Here is a 25,796-nt window from a genome sequence, read left to right as displayed (position 1 = left end):
GAAGACATCTAAAGGTAAGCGTGTTTATTTGCCTGCAGTGTGTTAGTTAAATGTATTGGGATTATGGCACTGATTTTCTTTCTGATTTTTCCTGTTTTTGTCTCTTTATGCTCATTTATATTATTGATATAAATGGTTGGTTGATTTTAAAGCTTCAGTTTTGTTAATTGGCAGGAGATTCTGGTTGTTTTTCATACCTGAGGTTGTACAGATGCAAATTCTTTATTGTCATTGTAACCAGTACAATGAAAGGTAAGGTGCAAGCCTTTCAGTGCAAATATTAACCTGAGTAAACCACATGCAGACTTGAAATTTTTGGGGAAGAAAAGAAAATAAACATAAAATTTAACAATGAAAAAGGTATGTTCAGAGAACAAATTGGAAAAAGACAAAAATGACCAGTACGTAGTAGCAAAAATGAAATTACATATATATAAAAAGAGAAGTATGTACAAAAGTGGATATTTCAATGGGAGTGGATATTGCACATAAACAAATATTGCGCCCATTTCAAGTGTGGCATGTGACCTGGCTACACTTGAAATGAGTGAAATATTTATGTGCGTAAATTGCAACACTTTCACTGTGCTGTCAAAGACTTTTGATTAAGAGCGTTGTATTGATGTAAGATTGTTGATGGACTTTCAGCTGAATATTACATTTTAACATAGACCCCCAGACTGGGAACGTGGCAGAGGTGTAGCAGAGAGCTGTTGTGACACACAAGCCCTTAATTCATAGCAGCCTCATAAAAGTGCCAAGATCGCCTGCAAAAAAAAAAAAAAAAAAATCTGGCGCCGCCACTGACCTTAATTGGAATACGTAGGTATGGAAAATGAATGAATTATTCATCAGAAGTCATTATTTGTACCTTTTTTAAAGAAATTAAATGTTCTTGAATGCTTAAAACATCTACTGGATCCTGAATCCAAAATATATTCTGGATCCCAAAAAAAAAATCCTCATTTTCTTAGACTTGATCCATCTACTCACCAAATTTCATCAACATAATGTTGCTATGTGCCACACATTCTTCTGGATCAATTCCAGAATATATTCTGGAATTGCCTCCAAAACGGAATTGCTTATTACCTGGAACATTATGTATCTGCTCAACAAATTTTATTGAAATCCGTTCATTCGTTTTTGAGTTATCCTGCTAACAGTCAAACAGATGAAAGCTGGTGAAAACATTACTATCCCTTTAACAGAAGTAAAAAAAAAAAAAAAAAGTTTTAAAATTTGCCTAAAATGCATTCAAATAAAAATATTATTTTTAATAATGATAAATGAAGGTCTGCAGTGGCTACCTGAGCGCTTGCCCATGAGTCCATAGAAGCGAAGGGCTTTGGATCTTTTCATCAGCGTAGCCGCGGGGCTGCTCAGACTCTTCTCCAAAGATTCAACCTGCTCGAGAAGAAACCCATAACATATTTGGACCATTAGTGTGCATTAAATAAGAGTTTGTCATCTTTGTGTTGAATCACTGAACATTTAAAATTGATCCAGAACATTTCCTTCAGGAAAAATGCTGATACATGAATATCAGTATTCCACAGTGAGGCTCACCTTCCACTCTGTCGATAAGCGTCCGTCCTCTCCCACACCAGAAGTCTGACAGATTTGCACCAAAGCACAGAAAGTAAAAGCAACAACTTGGATTTTCCAGTTATCCATCCTTTTGTTCCAGAGAGAGGCCCAGGTTGCTGAAGAAGGATATGAAGCTGTCTGCTCCAAGTGTCAGCAGGGTGCCTTTATACCCCCCTGCTGCCCCCCGATCCACCCTCCACACAGTTCCACACTTGCCCCCCCATCCCACCCTGTGCATTTGTAAAAAAAACACATTTGTAAAATCTCTTTCATCTGTTTTTCTGAGTGGCACCAGTGTCCCGCACAGAAGAACAATCTAATTACAGATGAAATATTTTCCATTTCACATGCTCTCCTTTCATTGTCATGTTTATTAGCACAGCTGCACAATATTCTCCTCCTCGTCTGTGACCTTGTGATGTGCACACGCTTCTTTGATCACAGAGGACAGTGATTTTTATCTGTTCTTTGACCAACATCACAAAAAAAATACAACCTCCAAAAACAAGCGGATGCTTTGAAAGCGAAGTTAACAATTATTTACCTGCTCGTTCATTAATTTGACCTCTCAGGTCAAATTATTCAGTTATATGCATTTGTGAAATTATAAGTAAATGGAAAGGAGGATGTTAATGTTGACACTGATGGCTGCAGAAAATGTTTTATGTTCTATAAAATGTGTCCGATATAATATGAAAACTCATTTATTTGTCTACTATTTTGGTGTTCTTAATGTTAATGAAATAACAGAAGAATAATCACCTATTGTAATTAATTTATTACTTACAAACTGTGTGTGTGTGTGTGTGGGGGGGGGGGGGGTAGACAACATATATGACAACAGTTTTAATTCATCAACTGAAAGTGAACCTTGGAATTAATGAGATGAAGTAGAGGAAAAAATGTGGAATCAACAACAACAAAAAGACAATTTGTAAATTGATTGTTGCTCCTCAGATTTTATTAATTCTCTGCAACCGATCAGGCTAGAAAGGTGAACAAAACCTTATATGGTCACGTGCCACTATGGGGTAGAAGTGACATCAGCAGTGTTGTATAAAGTACCGGAAAATCACACTTAAGTAAAAGTACATATACCCATTTAAAAAATGACTTTGGTAGAAGTTCAAGTCACCGATTGAAATGCTACTCAAAAGTCTTAAAGTATCTAGTATTTATCGTACTTAAGTATGACAAGTAATGTACAACTAAATGTACTCAAGTATTGAAAGTAAAAGTACAAGTAAATGTTAAGGATCAAAAACGGACTGATTTTTTAATAAAAGTTTATCTAGGCTTGTAAATCAGTCAAAGTACTGAAAATTGTGCACATCACACAAAAACACTTCAGAAACTATACTCAACAAAAATCTAAACGCAACACTTTTGGTTTTGCTCCCATTTTGTATGAGATGAACTCAAAGATCTAAAACTTTTTCCACATACACAATATTACCATTTCCCTCAAATATTGTTCACAAACCAGCACTTCTCCTTTGCTGAGATAATCCATCCCACCTCACAGGTGTGCCATATCAAGATGCTGATTAGACACCATGATTAGTGCACAGGTGTGCCTTAGACTGCCCACAATAAAAGGCCACTCTGAAAGGTGCAGTTTTGTTTTATTGGGGGGGGGATACCAGTCAGTATCTGGTGTGACCACCATTTGCCTCATGCAGTGCAACACATCTCCTTCGCATCATCCGTGAAGAGAACACCTCTCCAACGTGCCAAACGCCAGCGAATGTGAGCATTTGCCCACTCAAGTCGGTTACGACGACGAACTGGAGCCAGGTCGAGACCCTGATGAGGACGACGAGCATGCAGATGAGCTTCCCTGAGACGGTTTCTGACAGTTTGTGCAGAAATTCTTTGGTTATACAAACCGATTGTTTCAGCAGCTGTCCGAGTGGCTGGTCTCAGGCGATCTTGGAGGTGAACATGCTGGATGTGGAGGTCCTGGGCTGGTGTGGTTACATGTGGTCTGCGGTTGTGAGGCTGGGTGGATGTACTGCCAAATTCTCTGAAACGCCTTTGGAGACGGCTTATGGTAGAGACATGAACATTCAATACACGAGCAACAGCTCTGGTTGACATTCCTGCTGTCAGCATGCCAATTGCACGCTCCCTCAAATCTTGCGACATCTGTGGCATTGTGCTGTGTGATAAAACTGCACCTTTCAGAGTGGCCTTTTATTGTGGACAGTCTAAGGCACACCTGTGCACTAATCATGGTGTCTAATCAGCATCTTGATATGGCACACCTGTGAGGTGGGATGGATTATCTCTGCAAAGGAGAAGTGCTCACTATCACAGATTTAGACTGGTTTGTGAACAATATTTGAGGGAAATAGTGATATTGTGTATGTGGAAAAAGTTTTAGATCTTTGAGTTCATCTCATACAAAATGGGAGCAAAACCAAAAGTGTTGCGTTTATATTTTTGTTGAGTGTAGGTTTTAAAACCTAAATGAGAGTAGGATACTCACTAGGTGTTCACAGGAAACATTTATTTCTATATGTATTTATTTATTTTCATTGTTACATGGTTTTATCTTTTCTGTTGTTTTGTTTCATTAGGTTCTTTTTGTCTCTTTCTCTAAAATTGTATTGTAACATTATTAGTCTATTATTACTGACTATTGTCTATTATGTAGACTATTGTTGTTGCTATTATTATTAATATATGAATAAAAATAAATTTAAAAAAATTACAATTTGACGCTTTTATGACAACGAACGCTGAGCCATTAATCATACAAAAAACAAATCAACACAAACGTGCTGATGCAAACAGCTTAATGCTAACTTTAACATTGAAAACACCATAGACATGCTAACATGTTAGCATCGGCCCCGTTTTTAAGTTATAAAATACATCTATCAACTGTTTCAGAAGACCATAACAGGTCGGTTTAACATAAAAATATTAAATATTACTCAGACATATGCTCTTCAGGGTTTTAGCGGGAAAATTAGGATAAAGTGAAATAAAACAATGAATCCATGAATCGTAGATCAAAGCACTGCCTCGATCTGCGAATCACTGCTTTGATTGGTTCAAGGTTCAAAGCAAAGCTGCGCTGCAGAAACAATTACAAACCTGTTGCAGGTCTGTAATCAATGTAAAGAAATTATCATTTTCCTGAAAAACAAGTGCGCAACTGCAAAGAAACCTACTGGACATGCCTCATGACAAATCGGCCTGACTTCGTTGCAGTCACTAGTAATCAGTGGTGTCTCTGGGTGTGTGTGTGTTTTCTTTTTTTTGTAACGAGTAATGGCATGGCGCATAGAAAATGTATCGGAGTAGAAGTATGCAATTAAGGTCGGAAATGTAGTGAAGTAAAAGTGAAAGTAAGCTGAATTTAAAAAAAAACTCAAAGTACAAAGTCTCCCAAAACGTACTTAAGTACAATAGTGAAGTATTTTTACTTCGTTACTATACAACACTGGATATCAGTGTTATCTATGACCTCCCTTCGAAGGGACTCCAGTCTGAATCAGGTCACTTCTCCAGTTGAAGTTAGACCCGTTGACCTTCGGGTCACGTTAGCTACAAATGATGGTGACAACAAGCAGTTGGTTTTGTTGCTTGATGGCCATCCCCGGGCGTGCACACTAAAATTTCTCTGAAAGATGTCTTCTAAATCACTTCAGAGGTGTTTTTAGATTTAAAAGTGTTTCTTGCAGCTGTTCTGGAGCGTTTTCCGCCATCTTGGATTATTTTGTTCAAGCAAACAACCGGCTGACATCACACTGCCGATTCACTCAGATTGTCCCTTTGCTCAGTATTTCCCTAAGAAACGGTATGTCTGGGCTCCGCCTAGCTGGCGGTAGAGCGGCTGCTGTCTCTTGCCGCTGGAAAACACTCACTGTGATTGAAAATAAATGATGAGTCGTCACATTGCCTCTGCCGCTTGCAGCTAAAGTGATGGTGTTTTTATAGCGGCGTGGACTAAGACAATGCAAATTTTAAAAGTGTCTTGACTCTTGTCCAAGGACACAGACAGGTAGCATGAGCGGGAATCGAACCCAGGTCTACATATTGGTAGCCTAACTCTGTATCCAATGAGGTACCTTCTCTACATTACAAATCACAATGTTGAGTGAGTCTATAATTTTTTTTCCCCTTTAACTGATCTGGGAGAAATGATGGCATTAATTAGGATAATTAATTTAAGACAGTTTTATTGAATACATTTAAATATCGAATTATTTAAACTTGGGGCATTCCAGCAACTACCTCGGGCTGTGGCTGGACAGCAAACGGGACTGGACAACCGACACCAACCATCTGTACAGGAAGGGACAGTGCAGACTGGACTTTCTGAGGAGGTTGCGGTCATTTAACATCTGCAGGAAAGTCCTGTGGATGTTCTACCAGCCCGTATTAGCCAGCGTCCTTGTTTACACCGTGGTGTGCTGGTGTGGCAGTACATCCAAGAAGGACATATCCAGGCTGGACAAACTGATCAGGCGGGTTGGCTCTGTGGTTGGCATGAAGCTGGACTCTCTGGTGACGGTGGCAGAGAAGAGAACACTGGACAACCTGCTGGACATTATGGATGATGCCAGTCACCCTCTGCACACTGTCATCAGCAACCAGAGGAGCCTCTTCCGCCACAGACTGCTCCTTTCCAAGTGCAGGACCAACAGACTGAGAAACTCCTTTGTCCCTCAGACCAATACTGTACAACCCCTCACTCAGGGGGCGGAGGAGTAACAGGAAGACAGAGGATGGGAATGAGAGGAACAGTAGCAGCCAGTAGGCCGGTATTAATACAATAACATGCTTTTGGAGGGCGGTATGCATTTTCAAGAGGCCCGACGTCCATGCCCAGTCACCCAAAATGACAGCTATTCGCCCTCGTCTAACTTAGGCGAATAGCTGTCATTGCGGGCGACGGGATGGACGGAGGGACTCAGAAAATGCATACCGCACGACAACAGCATGTTATTTGCATTATTATCACTTTTTACTGAGATGCACAACACGTAACGCATACATAAAAAGTTGGTTCACTTAACTTTTGTCATGTTGGCTAGCTGGCGCGCTCTGCTCTCCAATTTAGCCAGTGCATCTTCATCAAACTGGCTGCTTTAGCTGCTGTTCATTGTCGTACTATCCATGAGAAAATCATCCGGAATATCCATATTGGGACAAAAACACACTTCTCGGCTTTTCATCTTTTCCTCTGCGGACAGTTTTTTTTTTTTCCCCTCTGCAGACAGCGGGCGGGTATAGCCAGGTAGCGTCGCTGTAAATCTACGATACCAGCCCAGCAACGCCCCGGTAAAGTGATAATAATGATCAGTATGTCTGGTATTGCAAACTGTTTTTTGTTTTTACTTTCACTTTTGATACTCTGTGTGCTTCTTACCCTGCGTGCTGCTATACAATGCTGCTGGAACCTTAATTTCCATGAGGGAGTCTTCCCAAAGGATCAATAATGTTCTGTCTAATCTCATCATGGTGGTCCAGTGATTACCACTCTTCCCTCAAAGTAAAGACTGTAGGTCCTGGTTTTAAGCCCACCAATAACATTTCGATTCTCCTTGTAGATCCAGTTTTTTCCCCCAGGGTTGGTATCCAGTATGAAAACATTGGTACCAAACCATGATGTGGATCCGCTGTGGGTTAAATGAATCATATAGCCAAAAAAATTCAGTTGATCCAGTTATAATTTGCTTGATTCACAGAAACAGAACATCCAGTTACTGAACAATTTTATCATATTTGTGATTTGATTGTTTATTTGGGGATGTTCAACATTGAAAAAAAAATCACATATAGCTGTAAAAGGTAGATCCAGAAAAATCAGCACTGCATAACCCCTTTGATGAAAGATGATCTGTTCCTCCTCCTGACCCTCTTTCTATAGAAGTTTCTGGAGGGTAATTACCCAACAATTAGTGTATTGTGACACACACTTGAAACAAAGAGTACACATGCACACATCACAAATGCTTTGATCCACATGCAGGTGCTTCTAAAAGCAAGAAAAGCCCAGAACAATTTAGTCTGAAAGGCAATTACACCTGAACAGCCCTCATGTGCACGTCGCGTAACCCACAGCTAACATGGAGTGACGAATCTAAAGAAATCACAGGCACCAGATTTGCATATGAAGAGGTTCAGCCACAAAGAGCTGCTGTAATGACCGAACACGGTGTTTCTGCGTTTAGCCGAGTGTGCGTCACCATTGCGCAGTTCGCCGCAGACATCTGTGACTGTTGCCGGTTTCACATTCAAATGCTACTCCAGTGTGTTCTGATAAACTATGAACTAAACTCAAATATGTTCCTGTGCTGTCACATTGCCCCAAGGGAGGGTGGGAGTTGCTCCCCATCTCCATCTCGTGCTCGTAACAAAAGCTCTAGCCCTAGGTGGAAACAACTCTCCTGAAATCCCTCTGGTATAGGTTTAAATCGTGGTGTGTGACTCTAATTTAGGGCATCCTGTCTTCAGCTCATTGGACTGTCAAGAAAGATCTGTTTTCTTTAAATATGACAGACCCCCCCCCCCCCCCCCCCCCGCCCCAAAAAATTACAGCTAATGCAACAGTCATATCAAAGAAATGTAGCGTAGTTCTACCAGGAAGACTCAGATTACAAGGTGTCATTCCGATTTGCCAAATCAGAAAGCAGCATGGTCCACAACTTAGTCATCAGTCTCAACCTGAGTTAGGTCTGAGTACTTTTAAAGCAATCAATTACAAATACAATTACTTTTAAAAGTAATAGATTACTTTCATACTTTTAAAAGTAACTGTAATTACAATTACTTTTGGACCCAACTCTGACCACAACCAACAGTCAATCCAGACTCACTTCACTGCTGATTGCAGTTGCTGACCAGGACTCTGCCTTCACCACCATGCAACTGTTGGTTAGTCCCTGTCTGTTACCAGGGTCAGGGAATGCCATCGGATGGTTCCTGTGTGGTGTTCAGGTTGCTGGTCAGCCAATGTCTGCCTCCACCCCCATCACCACCAGTTGGTCCCTGTCTGACGCCAGAGGTAGGCTCCGCTTCTGCCTTCTTCCAACAGCAGGCTTTGAGTTCGATATACCCCGAAGCTGTCAAGAGAAGTACATGCCCCACAGACTATGGTAGAACTCTTAAGGTTCTATGATTCACATATTGGTGGTGGGTGGCAGAAGGTAAGCTAGAGGCTTCGTTGTTTTCAATGAGACAGTGACAGAAAATTCCAATGACACTACCCCTCCCCTCGCCTGCTCCCTTGAAGTCCAGGTTAGACAATCAGTGGATTTTTATTTTTTTTTTTTTTCCAGAAGGGCCAGTAATTAGAAATTTAGTTGGGTTTAAGTTAAAAACAAACTTCCCCCTTGGCCTCGGTATTCTCAGTAGTACTTATTTACTTAGTCCTCTTGCATATATAGTGAACCACATTTACTAGCACCTAAGTCTAACCTGTGCAAGATGATGAGTTTGGTCCACCATGATGTTACATGTCATCATTCATGAACCTTCTAAAAAAAGTACTTTCAGAAAGCAGGGAATATCTCAAAATTCTGCCAACACTGGCCTGTGGGAGCAGCAGCCACACACCACAACGGTATATAGGCCTGTCAAAAGTTTTAAAATTTTCAACTTTTTCTACAAAGCAGACCGTGCTCACGCTCAAGTTTTGGTTGGAAATCAACCTTTATCTACCTCTGTTAGAAATAGCTGTTAGATTACATTGAATAAAAATAAGCATTCTAGAAAATATTAATAATAACCTTCCTTTATGTTGACAAAGAGACACATTTTTGCCTCCTGAACGGGATTGTAGTACTGAGTATTGTGGCACAGTTAGGCAATGTGGAATATGGAAATTAAAATAAAGTGAAGTAAAAACCCTGATTATTGAACCCATGTTTAAAAAATACTCCTAAATAAAATATTGTGGTCAATAAAAAATATAAAAAAAATCGCGCCTCCCCCCAAGAAATCCCTAAACAAACAACAAAAACACATTCAATGAAAAGCTGTTACTAATCATCAGAGAAATGGCACTTGACAGATAGAGTATCTGTGGGTAGTTTGTGGTCTGAACTAATAAAAACCATCATCATATTTTTGCTGCCAGTAATGAATAAATGCTTTCATATGTCATTGTACCACCATAATGCCAGTTTGTCAGGTTCAGGGCATAGACTAAAAGACGTTATTCTTATTAGCAGACAAACGTGCATAAATGTATGCAAGTATATACCAAATACATATCAAATTTTCCAAAACATGTTTGTAAGTATATACAAAGGTAAGGAAAAAAAAAAAGGCAAATGTGCCAATGAAAGGGGAATTACCCTCAGCAGCAAAACAGGGAAATTTTATGAAAGAATCCTACATCATAGAATAAAACCCCTGATACAAATTAGTGAACTACAGGGAGGTGGTAAGGAAAACATAGGAACTGCAGACCATATTTTACTATTAAACCAGCTGATTGACAACAAAAAACCAAGATACATAACATTCCTGGATGTGACCAAAGCAAGATAAAGCCTGGGCAGAGCTCTGATGTACCTGCTCTACAAAAATGGACTAAGAGATAAAATATGGCTAAAAATAAAGGAGCTCAACGAAAACCTGAAAGCCTCAATAATGACCAGATATGGACTTACAAGACAAATACAGATCAAAGACAGCATTAGGCAAGGAGGAGTCCTGTCAGTCATAATGTACGCACTACTAATAGACGAAATAGGCAAAGAGATCCTCAATAGCAACCTTGGAATAGAGACAGGTACAGGGAAAAAAATAGGATGCCTACTATGGATGGACAACATAGCCCTCATAGCAGAGACGGCCAAGGAAATGCAAATAATGCTAAATATAACAAATGATCTGGCAAACCGGTACCACATAGAATTTGGGGAAGAAAAAGTAAAGTTATGGCGATAGGGAAACCAAAAGATGATACAAATTTCTACATAGGACCCAAAAAAACTGGAAAAAAATGTGTAAATTACAAATACCTAGGGAAAATAATCAACAATAACAACAACCAAGCCGACCAAATAGAAGAAGCAAAAAAGAAAGCAGAAGGAGCCTTACAAACCATCCTACAAATAGCAGGAAGCCCGGACCTAAGAGAATAGAGATGAGAGTTATCTGGCAAATAGGTGGAATCATGCATATCCCAATAATTGTGTATGCAGGAGAGTCATTGGTAACAACAAAAAAGGAGGGGAAAATGAGGAACCAAATCTTGGACAGTATATTAAAATGGCTCCTAATACTACCAACAACAACACAGAGAGAATCATGTATGTGGTACAGGGCTCTGGGATATAGACCATATAATACAAAAAAACAAGGTCAACTTCCAAAAAGGATAAATACAGTAGATCAGACCTAATGAAAAAAGAATAATCAACAACATAATAACCATGGAAAAGGGAAGTCAACAGGATTAAGGAAAAACTGCAGATAACGGATCAAAGAAGCAAAGGAGATATAAAAAGAGGAAAATAGGGCGAACAGCTAAAGAAGAATATCAAAGAAGAAGGAGAGATCAAATCAAAGGTAAAACATTACATTGAAAACGTAAAACGTTGGAAGTAGGAAAAAGGAAACCCTACCTGGACAAACCTAAACAGGATGGAAGCCCCTAGCATCATGATGGCAAGAACAAGAATGCTGGCAGTAAAATGCAACTATAGGAATAAATATGCCAATGTATCCTGTAGGTTCTGCAATGCTGAGGAGGAAACTCAAAAACCATATACTAGAGGAATGCCAGCAAGTCAATAGGCAAGAATGCCCGAAAGTAACAACGGAGGATATCTTTGAAGAAGATACAACCAAATTAAGAGAAACTGCAAAAGCTCTTACACGGATCGAGGAAAGCTAATACACTAATGTGCTGCTCCCCCCTCAGAATGGTAGGGGAGCCCCCAGCTAACTGACTGTTAGCTAAACATTGTGTCTAGTAGCATGTTTAGCTAATATCAAGTTATGTAAATAAAACAAAAACACAGAACAAGAACACTAACAAAATGTTTAAATTCAGCTTCTCAAATACTTAAATTTTTATACAAATGCTAAATATGTTGTTCATTGTTTTAATTTTTTTAAACAGATTGTTACCTGAAAATTTAGCTAAAAATTAAAGGTTTGATTTACTGTAGGTTCACGTGTATAATAACAAAAACTACAACACCAGCAAACAAATACGCAAGCTGATTTACTAACTGTGCACACTCAGTATTATGACTTTCAAATAAGCAAACTAGCATGTACAGTATTGTCCATTTTATATGTTTTAATACTGAATATTCAGTTTGGGTTGTGTCTACCTGAGTGCACAAAATCCTGGGAGGACACATACAGACTGGTAAATTTAAAACACACAATGTGATTTATCAAGGCCAAAAGAGAAATTTAAGAGGCTCATGATTCCATCTGTATTTTGCATGTTTTGAAGACATTATGCTAACTGTGTATGTCCAACGCGACGCACGGGGGCTGAAACGGCAGGTCAGTGCCGTGGACAGCTACAACTTAAACATACACACATCCGTATAATTCACACTGTATGTCCCTTCCTCTCCAGTTATGTGAACACGAAAATATATTAACAAACACACTGTTGTGAAAGCACGTCTGTTGAGGAATGTGACTTGAAACCAACATTTGTACTGCAAAAGACTAATAATTGCACGGCAGTTTTATTGCAGGTTAAATAATCACTAAAGATTTATTCAACATTTTCTTCAGTATTGTAGAATCTGGAGTTTCTTTAAAGCTACAGTGTGTAGATTTTAGTACCATCTGGTGGTGAGGTCGCAGAATGCATTATTGTCACCGTAGACTTAGCATTTCTATTTGGCAATAGGGATTCATGCTCCTTTGCCTTCTCTTGTTCTAAGCAATATAATTTCACACAAATTACGGTTCTCACACTTGTTAACCTGCACTATCAACCGGCATTCAAAGCTTATGAAAAGAGATATTTGTATATCGTTGTAAAACATACATTAATGCACAATGGAAATAAATGCTATATTCCATTTCTGATAAGAAATTAGAACTTTATTAATCCCTTGGGATGACTCCGTTCGAGAAATTGAGGTTCCAGCAGCATTGTATAGCAGCACACCAGGGTAAGAAGTATCAAAAGTAAAAATAAAAAACAGTTTGCAAAATGTGACTATAAATACCAGAAATACTGTCCACTGTTGCCTTACTGGCTACTACTGTTCCTCTCCTTCCCGTCCCCTGTCTTCCTGTTACTCCTCCTCCCCCTGAGTGACATGTTGTACAGTCTGATGGCCTGAGGGACAAAGGACTTTTTCAGTCTGTTGGTCCTGCACTTGGGAAGGAGCAGTCTGTGGCTGAAGAGGCTCCTCTGGTTGCTGATGACCAGCTCCTTTGTCTTCGAGGTGTTGAGCTGTAGATGGTTTGTGTGGCATATGGCACCTTTTAAGAATAAAAGCATTTCCTGAAAAATCTTGTTCATGCAGCAAATAAAGGCACCGAGTTACTCTCTGCAGCACTTTTAGGGTTATTTCTGAAGTTTTTCAGGTTTATGTGGTGCATGGTGTTGAATTTGAACATCTGAGCTCATCCAGTAGATGGCAGCCTTAACTAACAGTAGAATTCACAGCACTGATTCCTGCATTGCAGATGATAAAATGCCAAATTGCTGCCACCATCCCCACTCACTTTTGCAAGATTTTAAAGTCCCCATGATTAATATGTAAAGCTCTGGAAATATTTGTAATGAATCAGAGGAACTACAGTATGTAACACATTTTTAAAAATAATTTTCATTTCTGTATTTAGTTCTACAAGTAACAGAAGGAAACATTTGCATATCAGTGTCACCCAGTTGACCTGCTGATGTTCTCACAGATATTAAATGACTTCTGATGGAAGGTGGAATCCTTTGGCAAAATGATAGTTTTGCAGGAACACAAAGATTACCATAATAATAAAAAACATTAAATGATAGTCATAAAATTGTAAAATGCACATTTTTGTAATGTAAATACCTTTAATTCCAGACAAAAATATGACAGTGTGATTGTCACAATAAGGTTTTCATAACATTGGCAGGAAACCTGATATTAAGATATGCAAACTGTATTTTGGTTTGACTGATGTTTGACCTTTGTTCTTGTTAAGTTTTCATTCTAGGATCTCTTTACATATTGTTGTCTGAGTCAATTAAATTTGAGAAACGATAGCTTTAACACTTAGTCTTTAACACTGGTTTATGAAAAGGAGATTTTGGCCACAGTGAGCTCGCGCTCACATTTAAGTCGCATCCACCAGACGATGTATCAAACAGACTCTGGCGGTACAATGGAAGGTGGTGGTGGTAGACCCGAGTCTGCATGAAGCTCTAAATTTGTTCAGCATTGCAGTTGGCTTCTTTGAAAGCTGTTTTTCCTGTTTGGTGCCCTGTGGCACTTTTGTGTGGCTTCTCCAGAGAGCCATAAATTTGGCGGTTTAAAGTTCTCTGAGAACGACATGCCACGGTCTGTCTAGTTTAGACAGGACTTCAGACTTGTTCCGTTTCGACCATAGACCCTTATATAGACCTAGACACCCATCGGCAAACCTAAAACAAAACCGCATGCTCTCTATCGCCTCATAGTGGCTGATTTCAGAACTGTAAAACAAGAAAAAATTGAGAAAATAAGCATTAATCGCCAACAAACACATTTTAAGTAAACTGAATTTGAGATTTTGAGTTGATTTGACTCCAAAACCACACTTTAAATGAAGTTGTTAATGCCTGTTCTTAAGATGAGGAAAATCAAAATAAACAGATTTTATATTGCATATAACCACTAATTTTTGGTTTGTATGTGTTTATTTGGTGTTTGAATTTTGCTTTATTGTCATGTTTACATTTCCTTTTCCATTTTTGATGTTTTGTACTGTGAAAATCTCTGACTGAAAGTCCTATAAAAGTTGTTATTATTATTATTGTAATACAAAGTGAAAATTCAGCTGAGACTAAAATGTACTGTATTTTTCCTCAAATGTGTGCCAATTTATTAACTTTTTCCCACGTTGTAATTATGTGTCCGTATGCACATTTTGATGTAAATTTTGTAATTTTATGTGATTTTGAAATGTGCGTAGTGGGTACTGTGATCCAGATGATCATCACCCAGCACGGCTTCTTAAAATAGTTAGCTGTGTATGTGATGGCTGTGATCGTTATTTTTTTCATGGCAAGATGGATCCAATAGGGAATAACTTATAGTAGTCACATTTAGTTGAATGGGTGTGAATTCTGAGATATGTGCAAACATTTTGTCATACATGCAGAGTTTAGAGGCTGATACTTTATGTCACAGCTGAAATTAAAATTAAGGCAGATTTAGATTCCGCCTCAGTAGAATTGAAATTTTAATTATGCTTTGACCATATTAATCCCATTAATCCCGTACAACGGATAAAAACACAAAACTTTGGTACTGTTGTTGAGGCAAAATGAAAGTGCGACGTTTGGTTGAAGTGCGCACGAAGCAGGAGTTATATGCAAAACGTGTAGAATCGTTCATGCCTCTAACGCCTTGTACACCTGTTGCTACAACTATTTGTGCACACCAGCAGCTGAAAATCATAGTGTGCGCTGTGGGAACCCATTGCACCCTCTCGTTGCAGGTGTCGGCCAAATTCCAGGTGACACGCACTAACATTTAACACCATTCGCATGGCACTTAGAAAATGTGTGGCAAGTCACACTCTTGGCACAACAACAGACTGTAGACAGTCACTGTCATACTCACAGTAAAATTTGTCTAAGTTCCTCATTAGTGTGACCTGTGGGTGTGTGCGCTCCACTGAGAGGAGGTGCGGCTTCTGACAGAAGCAGCTGTGGGGATCTGTCATTCTGGACATCCCAGCTGGACAACACCTACTGTGTTTGGACAAACATGGACTAACAACTGTCCACTGTGACGTGCGTGCGTCTGATTGCTGTACTTACATGGAAATAAAAAACATATCGCCATGGCAACAAGCTGCAGTGAGCGCGCGCGAGCATGGAGTGGACACTGACAGCCCCCTAGATTGAAACGGACCGTCAGCTCAGAGCATGCAGTGGGCGATCTGATTGTCACGTCACCCACGTGAGCTCTGTTCTGTGCTGCAGTGCTCTGTGCTGCAGTGCGCCATTCACAAGACATGCGTGTCGGGCAGAACACGTCCACGGGGTGACTGGATGCACCGGACCAGTAGATGTGGACATGATCAGAGCCCACTGCTTCTCATTCATGTCATTTCATGACTGTATGTCAGTGACCCTGGGTCATCTACAGAGAAACAGATGTATTGCTTGCTTCATAAATGCGGTGTTTTTATATGGTGTGTGATTTTAATTTTTTTTTGTAATACTTCCATGTCCTTTTTGATATGAGGCAGATTCCCACAGCTTTCAAAGGACAGCTCCATAGCTTAGTGGTAAAGTTTCTGACTGCCAGTCAGCTTTTGGAAGGCGTGGGTTCGCCTCCCATGGGATTTTTTTAAAATTTTTTTTTTATTCCACATAAGCAGCGCTATGTGATCCCACAGGTACCAGCTGGTTTTTATTTTTTATTTATTCCACATAAGCGGCACGATGTGGTACACCTCACACTGTTCCTGCTCGAAAGATACCGTTGCATGCACAAGCTCTCGCACCAGGATCGTGCACGCCTGCCCGTCGGTGCGATGTTTCGTGGTGCGCTAATTCAAACTGTTTCACCATATTTGACCAAACTTCACACTATGTGTGAAGGGGCCCTAATGCATTGTAGTAAATTTTTATTGTTATACATTTAAGTTAGTGTATGTTCTGAGGGAGCCCCTCCTGGAGAACATCACAAGTGAATACGACCTGGAGCTTTTTAGAAAAGCACAGGCTCGAGCGTCTGAGGACCTGGTAATGAGAGATTGAATTACTAGACTGAATTCATTGTATGCAGCAGTAAGTGAATTAGAAATATGGTTTGCACCATTTTTGGAATAAAAACAAGGCATCCAGACTGCAGCGCTTTGCTGTCACCACCAATTTTCGGTCTTTGTGTAAAGTTGTCACATGACTTTATTGATGTCAGAGGACTGGTACATTTGTTAGAGCAGAAGTTTATACAGACCTCACATTTCAGTATCATGTTTCTGAGATCATTCATGTATTAGACGATTACGTCTGATTGTTACGTTTACAAAAGCTGTGTTACTTGAGGATGGATGGTGCGTTGAATTTGATTGGAATTGCTCTTTAGTGTAGGTTATGCAGTTTTTCATCAGACATTTTTGCAGTATACGTGCTGTACATATACCACACAGGCCTACTGTAAAACCTGCAGTCTCACTGTTTTCCTTCCTGCAGGAAAAACTACGCATCCAAGGTCAGATCACAGAGGGCAGCAACATGATCAAAACCATCCTCTTCGGACGGTACGAGCTGGACACCTGGTACCACTCTCCCTACCCTGAGGAGTACGCCCGCCTGGGGCGCCTTATGTCTGCGAATTCTGCCTCAAGTATATGAAGAGCCAGACCATCCTCAGGCGGCACATGGTGAGACTTAGACCCGATCCCAACACTTCACCTTTTTCCTTCATTTTGAAGATTCATGTTCCTTTTTAAAGGATACTGTATTCACAGACATGTTAATCCAGCTGTCACAGCAGCTTCCATCGTTATGTCTTTTTTGCCAGTTGATTCCATGCAGGTGTTTTCTCACCCAAAAAAAAAAACCTCTCACTTGCTTTCATTTAATACCACAGCGTTGTAGGCCTGGTTGTGCTGCAATTTAAAGGGAATGACAGACTCTGATTGGTTGAGATTATATTATGTCCACAATACACTCATGATTAATGAACAGGATAAAGACAACTGCTTTGCACCCAGTGCCCAGCTGTGCGCTCCAGCATTAACAGTTTGGACACACCCACTCTTGAGATAGAACCCAAAGATTGGAATTGGCATGACTGTAGAATACTTGAGACTATAAAAATTCTAGTATTTGATTTCCAGCACTTTTTTCCCCTTTCTGTGAGATAAACAAAAAGTTTGACCCGATATATAATCAATAAAGTTTATTTTAGACCAAAAATATTTTCCAGTCATTTTGTGAAACTTGCTCACAACATATCTTGTTTTAAGTTCAGGTTTGCAAATGTTCACAGAGTTATATTGGAACAGTGTATCTTTATTTTAACGTGTGTGTTTTCAGGCCAAGTGTGTGTGGAAACATCCACCTGGAGACGAAGTGTACAGGAAAGGTGCGATATCAGTGTTTGAAGTTGATGGCAAAAAGAATAAGGTATGATGATTTGGATTAATCACATTTTTGTCGTCTTTGTGATGTCACACAGCTTGCTGTTCTTGGGAACTTGTTTTGACCTTTTAGATGAGTTGTTTCACAAACAGATTGAAGGAGTTCTATTTCATCTGCAGATCTACTGCCAAAACCTGTGCTTACTCGCAAAGCTCTTCTTGGACCACAAAACTCTGTATTACGATGTGGAGCCTTTTCTCTTTTACGTTATGACTGAGGCTGACAACACCGGCTGTCATTTAGTGGGATACTTTTCCAAGGTAAATTAGGAACACCTCACACCCTTGCATTCAGTTTTCTGTAAATTAGGTGCTGCTTGCAAACCGATGAAAATATGTTTTTTCCTCTTCAAGGAGAAGAACTCCTTCCTCAACTACAATGTTTCCTGTATCCTGACGATGCCACAGTACATGCGGCAGGGCTTTGGCAAGATGCTCATTGACTTCAGTATGTAGTTGCTTTATGATTTTTCTCCTCACTTTAAACATATAAGAAGCAAAGCACGTGGTTGGTATTGAGAATTTTAAGCTGTTATGAGACTTCACCGAAAAGTTTCACTCTTAATTATGATGACCCCGGAGGTTTCTGGGTGTGACATTTGTGATTTGCTTTGCCTCTGACAGTCCAGGTTTGTAGATGTTGGGTTCCTGGATTTGACGGTGTAATAGGTTGAGGAGAATTTAATAAAAACTGAATTTGTATAGTTGCGGAGATGATGGTCTGTACTTTTGCATGGCATGGATGCCCCCTGGTGGTGATTGCATGAGCTAATCTACATAATCATAGTAGTCCACGTACTCCAGATGATAAAATAAATGTTGTGATGCCCCTTTTGTTGGACAGTAACGACGATGTGGAAATTTTTCCCCCAACATATTTACAGAGATACATAAGTAGAAGAGATATACGTATTTTATATTCGTACAGCTTCCATATATACTATAGCCTTGAAATGCCCCCTGGTGGTGATTGCATAAAGTAATGTCAAAAGGATTCTGGGCAGTAAAATAAATATTAGATAGCTAGATAGATGCATACAGCTGCCTGTTGTAAATATGATTTGTGGTTGTCCTCTGCTGTGCAGGCTACCTGCTGTCCAAAGTGGAGGAGAAGGTGGGCTCACCAGAGAGGCCCCTGTCTGATCTGGGCCTCATCAGCTACCGTAGCTACTGGAAGGAGGTGCTGCTCAGATACATGTACAACTTTCAAGGCAAGGAGATCTCCATCAAAGGTGAGCAAGAGTATTGTTCTGTTATTAAGACATGTTTATAGCATGTAGCTTAACAGCAGATTAACACACGGAGGTGTTTTATTCTGTGCATTGCTGTGAGTTTGACGTGTGTCTGTATGAAGTAAACAAAATAAATTCCTGTTGTAATGTTTGCTTGATGCTCAGAGATCAGTCAAGAAACTGCTGTCAATCCAGTGGACATTGTGAGCACGTTGCAGTCTCTTCAGATGTTGAAGTACTGGAAAGGGAAGCATCTAGTCTTGAAGAGACAGGTATGATGTTGTGACTGATCATGTGTATAATGAAGCCTTAGCCTGGGAGGAGGTTTTTGCTTTTAAGAAACTTAAATCATAAACCAATGTTATCATGTCACATGTGAGAAATTGAGTTTTTCACAAATTTGCTTAGGAAAGAATGAATGAGTGAGTGTACACAGGTGATTTTCACAAGAGCACATTACTTAAGGCACTTTGACACTTGCACGAATTTGATTCCCGCACGCCAGACACGCCAGTGCGTAAACTTGTTGTAATCTCTGGCATGCATTAATTTTGTGAACTAGATGTGTTCGAAAACACTGTTTGTCAATGCGCCGCATTGCCGCAGCACATCTGAACGATCATAAAGAGATGTTACATCTATAATAAACATAACTTTATCGATACATTATCTAACTCGTGAGAAGGAATGAAAATGCAACTGTTTACCAAGTTATTACAATATAAATATTATAAATAATTACCTTTGAAAGGATTCCAAATGCTTTTTCCACTGCACGACGCACGTGAGCCACCATACAGCTGTAGATAATTTCTCTGTGATTCTGGGAATGATGAAAGATGGTTTCATTAGCCACGTTCTGAGAGCAAATGATTAATCTGCTACAAAATGTTCATTTTATATAACGCGGCACAAAGCGCAGGACAAAGCAGGCCGCGTTGGCACGACGAATTGCTCGGCAGTGCAGGGATTAAATTTGTGCAAGTGTCAAAGTGGCTTGGAAAATGGAAATGGTTAAATTGTTTTTGTTGTTAACTGTGGTTGAACTGAGAGTTTTTTGCTGTCGTCTCAGTTCATCTTTATCCGTCATTAATTAAACAGCCACTGAACTTTCAGACATATAAAACTGCATGATAATCTGCGATTTGTGAAGTTTCTCATCCACATTTTAAATTTGAGGGAGCAGATTTGAAAATTAAATTGTCCAGTTTGAACTCTTGCTCAAAAAAAAAAAAAAAAAACCCTCAAAAACCATTTGTCGTTGTACATACTTGGATCCACACAACAAAATTTGTGCTCTGCATTTAACTGATGCTAATCATAATTAGTCATGATCCAACCACTAAGAGGTCATGTATTACAAAGCAGTAATATTAATTTGAGGTCTTACCGTCCACAGTGATTTGCACATTTTGATGGATTTCCAGTAAATCATTGGTTTTACCATCAGTGTTCTTTGGACAACTCAGTGAACGGCTACATGAACATTTTCAAGTCACTGAGTATGTCTTGGACATAATTTACATCAGTCATTAAGAAATATAAACAGGTACTGCGTGGTAAATCTGTGTTGAGTTGGCCGTTCTCAAAAACTAAGTGACTGTGCAAGAAGGAGATCAGTGAGGGAAGCCACCAAGACATCCATAACAACTCTGCACAGTTTCTCCAGTTACAGCCATATAAGCCTGTAACTCCTCCACAGTGACTCTTTACCTGTTGCACCACCTGTCACAGATTCGTGGAACAGAGAAAGATTTTAATCCTAGAAAATGCATCAAATCTAGACTTGGATTTTCCCGTGTGTGCCCTCTGGAAAACATCCTGAAATTTCAAGTGGTTTTAAGAAAATCTGCTGTATGAGGTCTGTCCAGAAAGTATCAGACCTTTTTATTTTTTTTCAAAAACCATATGGATTGAATCATGTGTGCTTGCATGAGCCAACCTTGAACCTTCATGCGCATGCGTGATTTTTTTTTTCACGCCCGTCGGTTGCATCATTCGCCTGTGAGCAGGCTTTGTGTGAGCACTGGTCCTCCCCTCTCGTTGGATTTTCATTGCGAGGTGGAACGATTTGGAGCTTTGCTGCATCAAATTTTACCAGAAACTGTGAGAGACAGCCAGGTGGAAACCATTCTGAAGATTCAGATGGCTTTCGGTGATGATCCTATGCGCATCACACAGATTAAGGAGTGTTTCAACCGGATTAAAGACGGCGCACAATGGCTGAGGGCGCGCCGCGCTCCGAGCGGCCATCGACAGGCTGAAACGACCAGATCATTTCCAAAGTGAACGCTGTGTTGATCCGGGACGTCGTCTGACTACCAGAGAAATTGCAGAAGAGGTGGACATCAGCACTTTTTCGGCACATTCCACTGTTACAGGAGATTTGTAATGAAAGACGTGCGGAAGTTGGAAGTCTCTGGACATGTTGTGACATGTCCAGCTCTTACACAATTCCTCGGATACTCACTCGACTGAAAAGCCACCGAAAGCCGTTTGAATCTTACGAATGGTTTCCACCTGGCTGTCTCTCACAGTTTCTGGAAAAATTTGATTCAGCACTGCTCCAATCGTTCAGACATTTTCCTCGAAATGAAAATCCAATGAGGGGGGAGGACCAGTGCTCACTCAAAGCCTGCTCACAGGCGAATGACACAACCGACAGGCGTGAAAAAACTCACGCGTGCACATGAAGGTTCAAGGTTGGCTCATGCAAGCACACGTGATTCAAATCCATAAGGTTTTTGAAAAAAAAAAAGGTCTGATACTTTTTGGACAGACCTCGTATGATGCTGCTGTGATTGGTGAATTGGTGATGTAAGACGAAAGTTGCACTGCATGCAGTTTGTCGACTCACCTCTGCAGAAGCCTGCAGCTCCTTTTTTGTCATGATTAGTGGCTCCCTTCACTCATTTCTTTATTTCATGTTTTGAGAAGTGCCTCATCTAGATAGATTTGTCTCCAATACGGTTTGTATTTCTTTCTGATTGATGTAAATGACATTTTCTGTGATGTTGAAATGTGTCTACCTCCTGACTTATCTAAAGAAAACTGGCTGTAAAAGTAAAATTTACTATAAATTAGTCTGTGTGCCCAAAACATGATCACATACTTTTTTTTTCTTTTCACGATGTGAAAATGTTGTTGTTGTACCTTTGTGCATTTAAAAAAAAATATGTTGGTTATACATAATTTGGATTTAATTTCTAACAAATTCAGGTGTGCTGATTATTCTGGCCAGAGTTGTATATACAGTTGTGTTCAGAATAATAGTAGTGCTATGTGACTAAAAAGATTAATCCAGGTTTTGGATTACATTTCTTGTTGTTACATGGGAAACAAGAAACAGTAGATTCAGTAGATTCTCACAAATCCAACAACACCAAGCGTTCATGATATGCACACGCTTAAGGCTATGAAATTGTTCTATTGGTAAAAAAAAAAAAAAAAAGTAGAAAAGGGTGTTCACAATAACAGTAGTGTGGCATTCAGTCAGTGAGTTCGTGAATTTTGTGGAACAAACAGGTGTGAGTCAGGTGTCCCCTATTTAAGGATGAAGCCAGCACCTGTTGAACATGCTTTTCTCTTTGAAAGTCTGAGGAAAATGGGACGTTCAAGACATTGTTCAGAACAGGATAGTTTGATTAAAAAGTTGATTGGAGGGGGAAAACTTATACGCAGGTGCAAAAAATTATAGGCTGTTCATCTACAATGATCTCCAATGCTTTAAAATGGACAAAACAGAGACGCGTGGAAGAAAACAGAAAACAACCATCAAAATGGATAGAAGAATAACCAGAATGGCAACGGCTCACCCATTGATCAGCTCCAGGATGATCAAAGAGTCTGGAGTTACCTGTAAGTGCTGTGACAGTTAGAAGATGCCTGTGTGAAGCTAATTTATTTGCAAGAATCCCCCGCAAAGTCCCTCTGTTAAATAAAAGACATGTGCAGAAGAGGTTACAATTTGCCAAAGAACACATCAACTGGTCTAAAGAGAAATGGAGGAATATTTTGTGGACTGATGAGAGTAAAATTGTTCTTTTTGGGTCCAAGGGCCACAGACGTTGTGAGAACGACCCCAAACTCTGAATTCAAGCCACAGTTCACAGTGAAGACAGTGAACATGGTGGTGCAGCATCATGATATGGGCATGTTTCTCCTACTATGGTGTTTGGCCTATATATCGCATACCAGGTATCATGGATCATTTGGATATGTCGAATACTTGAAGAGGTCATGTTGCACTTATGCTGAAGAGGACATGCCCTTGAAATGGTGTTTCAACAAGACAATGACCCCAAGCACCTAGTAAAAGAGAAAAATCTTGGTTCCAAAACCACAAAATTAATGCCTCGCAGATGTGGAAGAAATCATGAAAAACTGTGGTTATACAACTAAATACTAGTCTAGTGATTCACAGGATTGTTAAAAAAGCAGTTTGAACATAATAGTTTTGAGTTTGTAGCGTCAACAGCAGATGCTACTATTATTGTGAACACCCCCTTTTCTACTTTTTTTTTTTAACTAATAGCCCAATTTCATAGCCTTAAGAGTGTGCATATCATGAATGCTTGGTCTTGTTGGATTTGTGAGAATCTACTGAATCTACTGGTACCTTGTTTCCCATGTAACAATATGAAATATACTCAAAACCTGGATTAATCTTTTAGTCACATAGCACTACTATTATTCTGAACACTACTGTAGCTCTTAATTTGATTTATTCAATAAATGTATTTCAGTTGCTGGCTCTAAAATCATCCTGCCACTCCTTCCACGTAAGTCACAACCTCACACCAGGCCTTGAAGCGGACAAACTCAGCTTTCCTGAATCTCCAGAGCAACATTAAAAAAAATCGCTCCTGCTGTTGACCCCAGTGACCCTGTTTGGCTATCAGTGGAGTCGTCGGATAACTTTAACACCTCATTAGTTTTGTCTTCATGGTTTTTGATTAAATAATTCTTCTTCCTCTTCTTCTTCTCCTCCTCCTGATGAACTCCGTGACTTTTTCTTCCTCCCAGGACCTGATTGATGAGTGGAAGGCCAAGGAGGTGAAGCGAGGCAACAGCAACAAAACCATCGACCCCACCTCCTTAAAGTGGAACCCCTCCCAAAGGGACATGAGTGAACGACAGCCGTCAGGCTGCTGAAGCACACGTAGTCTAGACTACCCCCCCCCCCCCCCCGGGTCAGTGTTCATTCTCTTTACCCTGAACATTCTGCTCTTTGTGCAGGGAGCTTTGTTAGCCTTTTATTTCTTTTTCAGGAAAGTCCATTCAGTACGATAGCTAAGTTTTTGTTTGGGACAGTCCATTAGTATGGGCAGTAAGACGAGTGTATTCTGAGTACTGTGATGTTTCGTCGGGTAATCTTTGTATCTTTGGTTATTAACGCCTCCTTGTTTTTCCTCGCACCATCAATACAGGATTTGGATCAGTTCCTCTGGGGAACCTGTCAAATGATAGAAAATTAATTCACCTTCAGAGGACATAAAAAAAAAATTTAGAAATAAAACAAGCTCAGGTTTTTATAGTGATAAAATTGTACTTTGCTTGTGTGGTTCCTCTGAAACATCAGTTGAAGCTGTCGATGCTGAAGGGATTATTCTGGTTAACAATTCTGTAGTAAACAGAAAACATGTTTTGTCTGTTATACCTGTAAAAATTATTTTTACCAAAATAAAATGGCCTTATTTTGTCTGTACTTGTTCCTACCTCTGCTGTGAGTGCTTCTCCCCATCAGTTCCAGGAACGTCTCTCTGATGTCTCCTAAAAGTAAGAAAGATCATCACTTTGACAACATATTTCACAGTAACCAGGTTCTGCTAAAGCTGCCAAATATATCTAGAGTGCCAAGGGTCCTGTAGGTTACCAGCTCTATTAAAGCCCAAGGCAAAATGGCTATTTTGGCATAAAAATGGCCGCCATTTCCAAACCTACCTACCTGTGCAAATTTTTGTGGCGAGAACGATGTAAATGACCAATATTATGTCCTTGTTAAAAGAAAAGTTGCCAAACAGTTTTTTTTTAGAAAATTGGGGTCCAAATAATAATATAAATATATATATAAATAATATTTTTTGGCGTGAAATGTCAACGACCCATATTACACAACGCTTGACAAATGAGCGTGTCACTGTAGACTCAAAATTTGGCAGTTCCTGTTTGGGACTCCCTGGACCACGAGAGAACTCATGGCACTTGTGCGGCACTTCAGTCATGAAGACATCTAAAGGTAAGCGTGTTTATTTGCCTGCAGTGTGTTAGTTAAATGTATTGGGATTATGGCACTGATTTTCTTTCTGATTTTTCCTGTTTTTGTCTCTTTATGCTCATTTATATTATTGATATAAATGGTTGGTTGATTTTAAAAGCTTCAGTTTTGTTAATTGGCAGGAGATTCTGGTTGTTTTTCATACCTGAGGTTGTACAGATGCAAATTCTTTATTGTCATTGTAACCATACAATGAAGGTAAGGTGCAAGCCTTTCAGTGCAAATATTAACCTGAGTAAACCACATGCAGACTTGAAATTTTTGGGGAAGAAAAGAAAATAAACATAAAATTTAACAATGAAAAAGGTATGTTCAGAGAACAAATTGGAAAAAGACAAAATGACCAGTACGTAGTAGCAAAAATGAAATTACATATATATAAAAAGAGAAGTATG

The 25,796-nt window shown here is 39.7% G+C and overlaps 1 pseudogene; it reads left to right on the top strand.

Moving 5' to 3' along the window:
- The first annotated feature begins 8,702 nt into the window (after positions 1 to 8,702).
- LOC117530615 lies at positions 8,703 to 24,333 on the top strand (annotated as a pseudogene).
- Positions 24,334 to 25,796: the final 1,463 nt, after the last annotated feature.

The sequence above is a fragment of the Thalassophryne amazonica genome, chromosome 18 (assembly GCF_902500255.1).
Source record: "Thalassophryne amazonica chromosome 18, fThaAma1.1, whole genome shotgun sequence".
NCBI lineage: Eukaryota > Metazoa > Chordata > Actinopteri > Batrachoidiformes > Batrachoididae > Thalassophryne > Thalassophryne amazonica.
The sequence above is the reverse complement of the archived record's forward strand: the minus strand, read 5'-3'. Positions and strand labels throughout refer to the sequence as shown.